The 14,183-nt window shown below is 46.8% G+C and overlaps 1 protein-coding gene and 1 long non-coding RNA gene across 2 annotated transcripts in view; one reads left to right on the top strand and one right to left on the bottom strand.

Moving 5' to 3' along the window:
- BLK (BLK proto-oncogene, Src family tyrosine kinase) overlaps positions 1-10,254 on the bottom strand; it is a 66,394-nt gene extending 56,140 nt beyond the window's left edge. The window contains exon 1 of the mRNA XM_019496389.2: positions 9,966-10,254. The gene's annotated coding sequence lies outside the window, so the exon portion shown is untranslated. The remainder of the gene's footprint in view (positions 1-9,965) is intronic.
- On the top strand, positions 10-7,357 carry LOC109285414 (uncharacterized). Its single transcript, XR_002093152.2, has 3 exons — positions 10-119; positions 2,436-2,517; positions 6,811-7,357. It is a non-coding gene; the product is annotated as an uncharacterized LOC109285414 (long non-coding RNA).
- Positions 10,255-14,183: the final 3,929 nt, after the last annotated feature.

The following is a 14,183-nucleotide window of genomic DNA, read 5'->3' as shown; positions in this document are numbered from 1 at the left end:
TCTGCAGGAGCCAGCCAGGGGGAGGGGAGCAGCTCCAGGAGGAACCAGGCCCGGAGACTTCAGTGGAAGACAAATGATCCTGTGCCAGGGACTTTCTCCTGCAACGCTGGAAAAATCATGTGAGCCATCCTCCAGCCCTGTGCTCTGCCCACCCCTGCTCGCCCTCACTTCCTATTCCTTCAAAAAGGGAAGTTGCTTATTCAGAAGGCTGCCGGCTCTGCCGTGGAGGTAGGAAGGAAGGAGTTATTACTAGGTATAGCTAGATGTTACAAATAGCCTGGTGGCGGCCAAGTCATCTTGGTAGGTTGGGCGATGTACCATGGTTCGTGTCTTCTGTTCTGAGACATGCTCCCTATACTGACAATGGGGAAACCCAGCTGACTCAGAGCCAGCATGGAGGAGTTCAGGGTTCCCGGTGTTATGAGAAAGCTGTCTGGACAGGGGCACGTAATGTGTACAAGCGCCCGGGGAGCTTAAAGACAATAGATGCAGGATGGCCTGGAGAAGAGGACCCTGGTTGGGTACTCAGGACCTCTGCTTTGCTACTGGGGTGCTGTGTGGCCTGGGGGCAGTCACTTCATTTCTCGACTCCTACTTTCTGCCTTCTCTTGTTCCTCCTACTTCTGGGTCTCTTGTTAGGAGCGCATGGTCGTGGGACCGGAAGGGGCTCCCACGTCGCCGAGTCCAAACCCCTGGCTCTGTACCCAGAAACACCAGGGATGCCCATACCACCCACCAGAGAGCAAATCAGGGGAAACGAGGGTACTACCATGGCCACGACAAAGGAGGAACGGTTACCACATACTCAATGCAGGGTCTTAATTATGACCTATGAGTGCTGCTACCAGATAAAACAACCATTAACAATAAATCCCATCCTTCGGGGACCATCTTCCCTGCTCTCCGTCCCCCCAAAAGGTAAGTTTTACAATAGACAGTGGCTGCTTGGGGCTGGAAAGGAGGAGCCCACACAGATAATGCCCTTCTCAGCTCTCCGAATCTCCCTCTCTCTCTGTCTCAGCTATGGGGAACTCTCACAAAGAGAGAGAGGGGTCTCCTGCATGCAGGTCCTAAGGCATTGGCACGTCAAGGGTCAAGATCAATGCAACACACTTCTCCCAAAGGCCCTCGGGCAGCGAGTGCTGGTCGCAAAGCCCCGGTGAGATGTGGGCTGGGTGAGACACCTGGCCCAGTGAGCAGGCCATCTCTGGCTACCTCTGGTTCAGGTCACCTGTAAGATGGAGGTCTCCATCCCAAGTCTCACCAGTCTCCTGGGGATGCCACCCCAAACAGAGATGACCCCGAGCTAGTGCTGGTCGCAAAGCACCAGTGAGATGTGGGCTGGGTGAACCACCTGGGCCATCTCTGGCTACCTCTGGTTCAGGTCACCCCAAGTCTTGGGGATGCCACCCCAAGCAGGTATGACCCTGAGGAGCCAGGCCAGCTTCAGAAGGAGATGAATGCAGCCTTGTGGCTCACCATGAAGGTCATGCACTATGATCTTCATGCAGCAAGGACAAAGGCAGTGTAATGTGGACGGGTGATTCATACCGTGTAAGGCCAGATGGGCCACTGACTCATCTGCCATGACCACAGGCCCTTTAAACTCCACCCATGTCCTCCTAAATTGAGCCCAATAGCATATACTTGCCAGATGCATATTTTTCAGAAAGGCACCCAGCCCTGAGTCGAAACGTCAGGGAGCCTGTTGTCTCTCTTGGGAACGTGCCTGCCCCCACCTCCCGTTGTCGAAACTGTGCATGTTGCCTGAGCTCTAAACTAATCTGGTGTCAACTTCCACCCATTGGTCCTCGCTAGTCCTTTCCCTGCTAGATCAGAGAGGCCTTTAATGCTGGGGGCCTTTTCCCCAAGACATGTCCCGGGCTTCTTATGGATGATCCCTGCGGGGTGAGATTTGTAAGGCCCTTGCTGGGAAGGGGGCACTTCAACCCTTTTCTCTACACTCCTTCCAAGTTTTCTTCCTAAAGAGTGAGTGCCATAGCTATAAAATGTATTACAGAACTAGCCTCACTGCTGTCCTATATGCAGTGAACATCACTGTCTTTCTCTAACTCCCCTCTTCATACAACTTTAGACCGCACAAACACTTTTTGCCATATTTTCGGCCTGGGAGCTCATGTTGCTTGTCTTTCCAGGATACAGCTAACCACATGGAGGGATGACCTGCGTTCCTAGCTAGGTGACTTTGCCTTTGGCTAAGTGAAGGTACAACAGGCTTGAATGCAGCCAACTCAACAAAGGGGCCATCATTCAGCATCCTCCATAATTCACCCTTTGTGTCACCTGTAAGGCTGAAGCAGGGTCGTCACACAGCTGATCTGTTTGGGGATATGCATTTCTAGAGGGGCCAATTTTAAGTATTTTTTTTTTAAGTGCACATTCTTATGATTTGTTATTGACCTTTTTTCTTGTAGGTTGGAAAAGGAAGACAGATTTGAATGAAAATGCTGTGGCAGCATTTCTGATGGGACCGGGGCGTTCTGGGCGAATGGAAAGGTGGGTATGGCACTTTTCACATTGCATATGGAAATATTGCTCAGTCGCCAAGGCAGGCAGCCTCCTGCGGGGAAAGTGACTGGTCCGTTATCACAGGAAAAAATGAGAGGAGAGGTAAAAACAGCCCCCCTTTTCTGAGATACTGTAAGGAATGCTCCTGGATCTCCAGACCGTTTAAAGCAGCATTATCATAGTGCTGGAAAGGACCTTTGGGTCATTGTCCCAACCCCCGATCCATCCACGGAGCCGTTCTGGTTTGCACCCTCTCCTGATCTGGCCATTGACACTGAAGGAGGACCTAGCCCAGGGTTTTTCCTTCTCCAGTGATGGCCAGCGTGGAGATCTTTTTCTCGTGTAGCTTTGGTGGGGGTTATGCAATTTTATCTGCCAGGCCAATGAAGATGACTGCCTCTAGAGATGAGTGTTACTTTCGAGTGCTCAAATGAGAATCCAAACTTCCCCAAACATTCGTGGTGGTCAGGTTGGGGGGTTGGGGCCAGGTTCACTTTTAGTTCTCATAAACTGAAGATAAGTTTAAATGTGAAGAAGGACTAGCTACTCCGTCGGGGTGAGCCAGCGCAGGGCCACTCCAGTTAACAGGGCTCCACCAGTTTGCCCCGAGGGAGGCCCTGGCTCTTGGCAGTGCAGAGGTGCTGACATTGCAGCAGTCAGAAGACATTAAGATGAGTATGTAAGGCAATACGTAAGCACGGAGGACTGAGAAGAAGCTGTTTCTCCTCCCTATGATCAGTGATGTAGAAGGACCTGAGTGAATGCATCTCTCCCTCTCTATTTCATTGACTGACTGCCTCTTTCCACCTCTCACCTGGATATATTTCCTCCCTTGCTCCGAGCTGTTTAAGTCTCTCCCCATCTGCCAATCTTCCTTATCTGACTGCAGTGTCTCATTCAATCACGTTGGAATAATGCAAGCCCCTGGGACCAAAACAGGATCCACAAACAGCACTCGTCTAAAATCAATGTGGCCTGTGGCAAGGCAAGGGAGGCAAGACTGGAGACAGACTTTAGGGAGCAATCCTGCATTCAAATGTGCTTGCTGACAGCATGGTAATGCAAAGAGAGCCCGATTCATGCCTCATGCCAGCGTCATCCGGTGTCATCACGCACAAGAAAGATCCTATTTTCTGTGGGATCTTCACTTAGGAAATGATCCTGTTCCTTTTGAGTCCAGTAGCAAATTTCCTATTCACTTCCACAATGGAAGTGCAATGGAAGACTTAGGAGCAAGACTTAGGAGACTTAGGAGACTTAGGAATTAGGAGCAATGGAAGACTGGGCCTGAATGGACCACGTGGCTCATCGTTTCCAGTCCCCTGCTACTGCAGGTGGCCTTGCAAGAAATACCGAGCCTACCAAGCCATCTGCTAGCCTCCCCCCACACCACAAGCCACAAGCACCGCCAACATCTTACCACAAACTTGGGATCTTTCACTCAAAAGATCCCAAGCTTTCCAAAAACTCTAGTGACCCAGGAAGAGAGTAGGAGAGACCAAGGATGTTGTCAATCCCATGGGAGGGCCAAGGGGATTTATGAAGCGAAACATACCCCAGGGACCCTGGGAAGTGGACTGCCCTCTGTTTTGCAGAGAAAAGGGAGAAGAAAGCAATGGTCCTTGCTAAGTTGGCCCCAGATCTTGCAATTTATTTAATCCTGAGCATATGAGCAAACTACCTTTGGACCGAGGTGCCCAAGGAAGTGGTGGAAACTCCATTATTGGCCGTTCTCCAGAGGGGCCTGGACAGGCATTTCCCTGGGCTGCTTTAGGAGTAATGACACCTTCATTTGTGCAGGGAATTGAACTAGAGAGCCTGGGAGGTTGTGTTCAACCCTCTGATGGTATGCTACAGCACCTGGGACTTTCCTTAAATGCAACAGTATGCCCCAGACATGTCTTGTCCTCAGCAGGGGCAAAAGCTCTGATGTCATAGTGAAGCCAAAAGCCAAAAAGAGATGCTAAATTATGCAACAATGCAGAAAAAAAATCATTATGTCCTGGATTTACACTCAAATGATATAGTCTCAGAGTTTCCTGGCTGTGTCCACCTCGCTTAAGCCTGTCCTGTAAATGCAGGGCATCCCAACCATCACTGATCTTGTAGTCATCATTCTTTAGAACTGCTCATAAACTTCTGTTGGAAATATTTAAATTGAAAAGTTTATGGCCATGTCTATCTCTGTGGCATTTTTTTGCAGCTTTTCATTGAAAAGCAAGTATTTTCAGCTTTTGTTGAGTGACAATGAAAATGTTTAGGTTTGTGTTTTTTTCCCCTCCATGGAAAACTCAAAAAAGGAAAATCTCCATGAGCATAAACATGCTTTTTATCGACCGTACCATTTTCATCCATCTCTTCCCCCTTAGAAACAAAAATAACTTCCTGATCAGTTTTGTTATTATTAATTTATCGTGTCACAAATGACAATGGAAGCTTTCCCCCAGTATTTTCCTTCCAGCGCTTCTCAGTCACTGGAAGTAGAAAGCACGATATGCAAAACAGAAGAGATGAGATGGAAACCAAGATGCTCTCTTCTACTTGTACTTCTCTGTGTGTCCAGCACACTTATAGTACTTTCTCCTTCCGGCACGCTTATAGTACTTTATCCACGCACTGGCCATAGCTCTTCTGCTTTTCAGTGCAACTCCCTCAGCTTTTTGCACTGTTCAAGGCTGATTTCTCAAGCATTTTGCAGGACACCACACGTCTTGGCCCTCAAGTTACTTCCATTCCATTCAAATCAGGTCTCCACTTACTCTGATCGTTGCATATTGTTTGCATCGGACGTGCCAACTCGTTGCACTGAGGTTGGAGAGAGCGGTTTGCACTGACAGAAGGATTCTCACTGCATTTTGAATTCCCTGCACAAATGGTATATTGGGATCCTTGATTTTTGCCCGTTAGCCTGACTAAACACCACTTGTGAATCGTTCTGTATGGAGAGGCGCTGTCATGAAACGTGCTGGGTTGTCTCCTGGGAGCTGAGTGGGCTCGGACTACGTGCACAAGCGTTGGTGCTTCTGGCACACACTGAGGGGCATTCCCACGGGTTTGTAACTAAAGTGGCGCAACTGGGTGAAGGCTCTGAGCAGGTGGTTTACACATCTTCCCAATCAGTTAACAAATATATATTATTTACAGATAAAGCATGGTATTCTTCAACTAGCTAGCTAGACGGCCCAGGCATAACTTCAACGCTACCAGCTATATAGCACCCACAGCTTGCTCTTTCCTCTTATACTTGGGTAAACATTCATTTCCAAATACGTTCTTTTTGTTCTTTGATCAGCGATCCCATGTCTCTGACCCTACTGAAGGGATTCTGATTTGCTCACGATGACATTTATTTTACAAACAATAAATGCACCAAAAAAACAGCATTTTGGACTAAATTTGGTGACGTGAACGAAAGCGGACGCTATCCCCGTCTGGTTATAAGGTGCATATCCACTCTGCCTGCGTTTTGGACTGAAACCACTACAATTAGACTGAAATTTGTGCATAGTTTTGGTTGGAAAGAAAGCAAAGAGAACATCTTTAAAATGTCAACATCAAATGCTTGGCCCTTTGTGAAACAAAGTGCTTTGATTTGGAAATGGCAAAACACTTTAGTTGGGAGCAAAAATCTGATTTTTTAAAATTTTTTTTATTATTATTATTTGGCATTTCAAAGCAGCAGTGAAACAGATCTAAATTTAGAGTTAGAAAACCTGGTTAAAATAACCCCAACTCAACAGAAACAAATTGGTTGCAAGTAAAGTGAAACGTGGGTTTATCATAATGATTTTCTTTTGGTTGATTTTTTTTCCCTTTTTCTCAAAAGAAATATTAAAATTCCATGTCACTTAGACCAAAGACATTTTTTTCCCCCATTTCAGCCACTGAACCGGAAAAAGGCCATCCTTTGCTCTGCTGTACCACTAAAGCAGCACGTCAAGTAGGATGCTGAGAGCTAGCTGAGCACTTCTGCATAGTACAAAATGTACAGGATTTGGTTTATGTTCCTGTTTATGTAGCTGTTGCTGTTGGTGTAAGGCCTAATTGTTGTCTGGCCACATAATAATATCCCATGTCAAGTCACTGAGGCTTATGTGCTGATTTGAGACTCAGGCTGCCTGCTCAGGAGTGGTAGCCAAGCCATGTCCTCCAAACTTCATAGAGGGAATCAGACACCACAGTCCTTTGTCAAGCTTTTGATGGGGATTTCCAGGTCCCTGCTTTTAAACTGTCATTGAATCTATCTTTAATGGTTTCTAATTTTTGCTGCTCAATCTGCAGGCTGCACACGTGAAACAGCGAGCAGAAACTCTGGGAACATCAAACAAGGGGTTGACGTCCACCCTGCTCCATCCCATGTAACAATGCACGGCTGTTTAACAGTGACATTCATAAGAGCAGGAGTTACCTTGATTATTCACATGCAACACTGGCCACTTCCCTGAAAATCTGCAATCCAAAATTAGGGTGGGGGTTTTAAATGAGGCATGGTATCCAGGTTGTGGCCGTATTGGTCTAGAGGCAAAAGGAATCAGGACTCGTGAGAGAGGTGGTATCCTTTATTAGAGCAATCTGATTTTTGCAACAACAACAAAATTCTTTATAGAATGAAAATTAAAAATTTTTAATTACAAATTAAAGAATTTTTGTTGCAAAAATCTAGTGGATCTAATAAAAGATATCACTTTTACCATGAGTTCTGGTTCTTAAGTGAAGACTGTGATTCTTAATGGAAAAACCTTTTGCTCTTCAATCTGTCTTGTCCAAATCAGATGCATGGCTTATTTGGGGGACTTACAATTTGTGAATAAATCCATTCGTTCCAAGACTCCCATCTTTTAAATTCAGACCTGTCTGTAAACCCCAGTGCCTGCCTGGAGCTACATCCACTTCACCCTTGTGCATGCACGTGCCATGATCCTCGAGCTATCCTCTGAGTCTCATGGGATGTAAAATTGGGAAAAAAGGAAAATGGGCTATCGTTTCATTGAGAATGAAAGAAAGACTGAAGAAGGGAGTTTTGTGGAACTAAATAATAGCACAGCACTATTGTGGACACGCATTTCTGCCTCGCTCATCACTTAAGTGCGGGGTCCTGGTCGCTGCGTGCTGATTTTACATAGCAGGTCCATCGCTTTTGGAAGCTGCTCCTCCTTGCAGGGCAAATCCCGCTTTGTTAAATGATCCTATTCTGTACATACCTTAGGACTGTGTAGCCTTTCCGGTGACAGTGTTTTCAAGGGTGCCACTGGGGAATTGAAAGTGGGTAGATAAATGAAGAAGAGCACTTCAGCTAGATAAAAATGGGGGTCCAGATCTACATTTTCAGGAAGATGCAGTAGATGTGACCTGCCTCGGTTTTCGGTTGCTCTCTCTAAGGCACTCTGGAGGCTGATTTTCAGAGATGCTGAGAAGTTAAAGTCACTAGGACCCACAGTTTGAGAGTAACTAAAAACAAAAGGTACCCAAAACCAAAGGTCCCTTTTGAGAATTTGGGCTCAAATAGCTCCAAAGTCTTTTTTATTTTATTTTTTTTATTTTTTTGCTTCTAGGCAATTCAGCCACCAGGTCTTGGGCTTCCAAACTCAATGCCCAGAAATAGCCTTGTTTTTGCAGAATAAAACTAGAACTGACCCAGTTCAAAAGCTAGCATGGAAATGATTATGTTGTTACCACAAGACTGTCGCAGTCAAGCTCTTAGTTAGGATACCGCAGATGCTACAATGCCCAGCCTTTGGACTGCAGATCACTGCAAAATCTGCTGCTGAGGGATAGCCTCTGACACAGTGATGCCGATGGGTATTGGCAGTGTGTTGGCAAATGTGGACCCAGTATTAATCCAGCTGCCATTACTTCTGTGTAGCTGTCCATGTTTCTTGCTTATTGATTTCAGGACACCTCTTCCCAAGTTATAAAGCAGCTGCTAGGGTTTGCTGCACAGAAGTAAGCGCTGGGCATTCGATTGTGATAAGCTGTGCTTTTAATTCATTAAGCCAACAGTAACCCCACAAGGCAGGCATTAATATCCCCATTTCCCAGATGGGCAAGCAGTGAGGCACAGTGTCATTAATCAACTTGACCGAGGTTTCCCAGGGGCAGAGAAGGGCTTTAAGGATCCCAAAAGTCCTGAAGGAAGATTGGATAGGAAAAATTGCCCTTAGTTTCTCAGTACAAAGACACAAAACACATGGCATAAATGGCTGGTGTGCAGCTGCAAGGTTGAGTCCTGCCAGTGTTTCATGCCTTGAACTCCTGCCAAAATCAAACAGGTGTGTAAGGGAAATGCAGGACATTTCAGCTAATCTTTAGTGATAGAGAAGTTTGGGTTGGCGGTGGATCATGGTCGCAGCTGACCCCTGCAAAGAGTTAGGGAGAGATTCCCAGAGTCCTGGTTCCCTGAAAAGGGAAGTGATTATTACCCTGCATTTCCTACCACCCTGTCCAAAGCCACCAGCACGCCAAAGACTCTGTCTACAATTAAAATTAACCCCGACCAGACTAAATATGAGAGACTAAGAATGGGGAAGACGAGCCTTAGTACAAAAGGTTTCCAAATGAGAGAAATGTCCCTAAATCATGCAAACCTCCCGGGGGAGGGAGGAGTGAAGACAGAAAAATGGCATCTCAGGAGCATCCTCTCCTCCTCTGCCCATCTCAGTGCGCTGGAGAATGAACAGAACAACACAAGAGTTGCCATTTCCTAGGTCAGATCATGGGTCCACCTTGCCCGGTCTCCTGCTGCACAGGGGCAGGGAGTGGGTGCTGAAAGGGAGAGTGAACTGGGTATGAACAGGGCATTTTCCACATTTTCTCTCTCACTTGTAGCCTCTTGCATTTCAGATCAATGAAGGGCTTGGTCTCACTTTCCCTGCACCGCACACAGCCCTTCCCTGCAGCAGTCACTGCTTATGTACTAGGAATCCAAGCTTTCCCCTCCCTTTAGCTTCCCACAGGTGGGAGGGAAGGCAATGAATTGCCCGGCTCTTTCCAAGGGACTGTCCATCTTTTAAGGAACAGATCCAAGCCCAAGAGAGAAGCTGCCAAACCATTTTGACTTGAGTGGCAATCGCACCATCCTAAACCCCTCCGGTTGCCAGCAGCCACCTGGCAAATTTCCCAAATCCGCCTTCATTAACCAGCCACCCCTCTAGAAACCTCCGATTGCATGACCCAGGTGCTCAACTCACGTAGGCATTTGCAAAAATCCCACTAGATGCACCTAAATACCTGTGGCCACCCATGTTAAGAGACCATCTCTTTGAGAGGTTCGGCATAGTTCTCCTGCAGTCGACAGAGTTAGGCTAATCGACTAGCAGACAAGCTTGCCCTAATCGTTTTGTTCACGACGCAGGTCCTAGAGCTACTTTTCAGACAGGTACAACCTGAGCCTAAGCAAGAGCAGCAATGTTTAAAGATGGGCCCATGGAGGCACTTACCTCGGTCCGTTCCTTGGCCGGGTTATAGCATAGCCCTTTAAATTCTAGCAGTCATCCAGATCTGAGAAATCCTTTGCCGGGTGTGTACTTAAGCACATAAGCTCTTCTGGATATGTTTTAATCCTTAAAGCACAGAGAGAGAGAGAAGAAACCCAAATTCTTGGCTGTGTCAGTTGACTGCTGTTAGTGGTTTCCTGTCGACAACAGCTGAATGACAAATCGGACGGGGTTGTTACACGTATAGCAATTAGGGGCTGGTAGAAGAGCCACGCCGCTCGGTTAGAGCTAATGTTAGATCAGCAGCCACCTCAGCAGAGCTGTTCCCCGCATGGGCTCCAGAGGCTAAAAGAAGAAAGTGCCCACGTGTAGACGGTGCCCGGCTGCCCTCTGCCTAGCGCTGGCAGGAGATGAAAGGTGCTCTGTTGCAAGACGAGAATGCAAATGAAAAGACAATCAGGTCTGGGGGGGTTGTTTTTTCCATCCCGGCCCCATTTGTGACTCTACACCCGATCCCGCAAGTACATGCTCTCTGGCCAGCAGGAGGGACCGAGGTATTTATAGTGGAAATTTAGCTTTTGAGGTGGTTTCTCTCTGGCCAGTGTAAAAAAAAACTAGACATCCTGCCTAACTCAATACCTCCCCCACCTCCCTCCCTATTCATCTAGGTTATGCTGAATTTCTTTCTCAGTTTCCATCTGAGGCTGTGGTACAGTTTGACTGATGCACAGTTTGAAATAGCTTTCCTGTTCCTCCCCAGACCTGGCTGCATTTCAGCAGCGAGTCAAGAACGGGGATGAAAGTGGGGCAGTTGGGGAGACGGGGAAGAAGGGAACAAGGGAGCATAATGTGCCTGAGCCAAACCTCTGAGAAAGATAAAAACAACCTTTTTCTGGGCTTTTTTTTTTTTTAAAGCTCAGACTCCCCAAAACCAGGATTTCCAAATGAAAACCTGGCGTTTGGTTTCCCACACGAGACAAGTTGATTTTTAAAGCGCTCCCTTTTATGTGTAGCTGAAGCTGGTTTCTAGATTCACTGTGACGCCTTTCAGCTGATTCAAAATAGCATTTTGCATGTGGGGGGGAAATTTTCTAAAAGCTTTCTCCCATCCCGAGTCAGGAGGGCTGAGAAGAGGAGGCGAGCCTGAGACGGACATCAAGACAGCCCGGGCAGTCGGGGTAACTGTCCTTTGGGTCCCACAACATCCTTCCTGCGCGCTTCTTTGTCTTCTGGTGGTAGACCATTGCAATGTGCTATTTCGAGGTCCCCAAGACAATGCAGGTTACAGCAGCCCGTCCGCTTCCACGTGATGGCCCTAACGAGCCTCTTGTGCTTGCATTCGCCAGGCTTTTCTGTCCGTTTGCAGCAGCACAAACTATATGAGACCTATATGGGCGCTTGTCCACGTGACACCTCTGCTGGTTGCACTTCTGTGTCCACGCGGCAAAAATCACCATTAAGCTAGCTAAACAGCATCTGCGTGTCCATGTTGTCAACTGACCTTGTCGTTTTCGATTTATTTTTTATCGCGGTAATTTAAAACGCCTCCAACATGTTTTCTTTGTACCTCCTTTATTTCTTCCACGAGGGTTATTATTAGCGCTTTGAATTTGTAATGTGGATCTGCTTTACACCCAAAAACATGATTTTCCCCTGCTTTGCAGCTATTGCACCACCCGGCGCTGCTTGGGATCGCTTGTAAATCCACAGAAACCCAGGGAAGTTCAGCTAATTTCTCCTGCACTGATTTTTCCGGGTGGCAGGTGCTAATCTTGCAAATTTTTACCGATTATTTTATTGCTTAAATTAGATTCATGAAAAATGAGATTGTTTTATTGCTTAAATTAGATTCATGAAAAATGAGATTTCCAAAAATACGTGGTCAGCCTTTTTTTATGCACTGAGCTTCTGGCTGTCCTCAGCCTCTTTCCATTGAGGCAACATGAGTATGAAGAAGAGGTCCTGGTTTCTTTGTACCATACCTTGAAGTTCATGGAGGTCTCCCTGCTCTTTGGAGTTGGATATATAGGGCCTGGTAAGCATTGGGTACTTAGCTCCCTGGTTTTCTTGACAAGTTAAAATTGGCTGGCGAGGACGGGAGGGCTGGTATTTAAAGAGCAAGCTCATCTATTCAGAAAGAAAGGGAGCTAGTTAAGGGACTGCCTGGGCAAATGGCCAGGAAAGGAGCAGCGCAAGTAAGGAAATTATTTGCTTCCTTGCAAATTCTGAGAAAAAACCCCCCAAAAACGTTGTTTTGGAGGAAGGTAACAACAATGAAACTATGAAGCAAAGATGGAAATGTTTCATTTTTTCCCATCAAATCCAAAAGGTGGGGAAACAATGAAATGGTGAACATTTGATTGTCTCTCTTTAAAAAATAAATACATACATTTGAAGGGGTTTTCCCAATGTAAAAAATCTCTTCCAAGCAATGGGAAAATTAAAATGCTCGGCTTTGAATTTTTTAAAATGTATTGTATTCTTCCCATTTTTTTTGGAACAAACAACTTGGCGAAATGCAAAAACAAGATTAAAAAAAAAAAATCCTTGTTTCCAAATGTACGTTCTTCACGGAAAAGGTTTCAGTTAAAAAATAATGCTTAGCTCCCATTATAGCTTTGAGCTCCGTTCCCCTACTAGCTCTGCCTGGGCTAGGGCTATATGAATGGGAGGGAGCCACTTTGGGTAATATTGGTACAGCTCCTGGGACACCGCATCCTGGGATGGAGATTGAAAAAACGGCATCTTCCTAGAGCCTGTATGAATAACAGCGGTGGGTGCGATGGCAGGGATGGGATTGAAGGCGATGAGGAAGGGGAGAGGCAGGGAAGGAAGGTTTGGGTCCTGCTGTGGGTCACCACACACTTTTCAGTGTCAGATGATTTGAACAGGGAGAGAAAATACCTGCAGCTTCAAGGACTAGCAGGGAAAGGCAAAGCAAAAGCCAATGGCTGGATGCTGAAGCCAGACAAATTCCAACTACGAATACAGGGGTGTAGGCTGTTTTTTAAAAAAAATACAGTTTTCCAACTATTTAAGTTGCTCTAATAAAAGGTATCGGATTCACCCAAAGCACCTTGTCTAGCTAGGGATACGGCATGAATGTGAACAGCTTGGCGGATGGACAAATCACAAGGGGAAGTGATAGGCTCTGAATCACGTCATGACTATGGGCCCATCATTAAGATTTAATTTGGCCAGACTACAGCTGTTGGACTTGCTGAGGGAAGACGGGACATCTTCTAGTGAACAGGTCAGACCAGATGATTGCCTGGCCTTGAATCAGTTGAAAGGGATCCCTACATACTGGGATGCTGGTGGGTATGGAGCATCCCAGTACGCAGGGATGCTCCACGCCATGCCCATTGGTGTGGAGAATCATAGACTCATAGAAAAGTAGGGCTGGAAGGGGCCTCGGGAGGTCACCCAGTCCAGTGTTTCTCAACCCAGGGATTACAACCCAAAAGTGGGTCGCCAGAATATATGAAAGCATGGCGAACAAACTTTCAAAAAGTGTTGACCAACTTTAAAAACGGCTTCTCCTTTAAAGGAGACAACCATGGGGAACCGTGGCTTTCCCTGCCCCACACTCCCTCCCCACTCCTCATCCTACACACCCTCCCCCTGCCCCACACACTGGGGGCAGCGGGTCAGGAATGAGGGGCACTGGGTTGGGACTGGCCATTGATGTTTGCAAATGGGTCCCGGTACCAAAAAGGTTAATCTAGTCCAACCCCCTGCCTGAGGCATCCTCTACAAGTTCTTGTCTAATCTATTCCTAAAGGTACACAGTCAACCCTGCTGCACAGCTGGAAGGCATATTGCCCAAAGACACCAAAAGCACCCTAACCTGCCATAGGTAAAGCAGGGACACGAGGACTGTCAGTGATCTGCCATTGCAAGGGTTGTTCAAATGCACTTGGGGATGCAAGAAGGAGGGAGGGCTAGCTCCCCCACACCTCCCCCCCAACCACTGCTGCCTTGTAGCAGGTAAGAGACCATCAGCAGGGCATGTGGGCCCCAGGGAGGTTATGACTGGCCCCTCTCCAGAGCTGCAAAGGAAAGGAGAATCCTCTCCCTTGAGCACCCTCCCTTACACTAGCCTCTATCACTGTGCCATTTGACTGCATTATCATCTCAGTAGAAACTGCTATAATTGCCCATTGAGGGTGGTCATCTTAAATGGTCATCTGAGATACCCAGGTGCATACCTGCATAAGT

This window comes from Alligator mississippiensis, chromosome 1, assembly GCF_030867095.1.
Source record: "Alligator mississippiensis isolate rAllMis1 chromosome 1, rAllMis1, whole genome shotgun sequence".
In the NCBI taxonomy this organism is placed as follows: domain Eukaryota; kingdom Metazoa; phylum Chordata; order Crocodylia; family Alligatoridae; genus Alligator; species Alligator mississippiensis.
The sequence above is the reverse complement of the archived record's forward strand: the minus strand, read 5'-3'. Positions and strand labels throughout refer to the sequence as shown.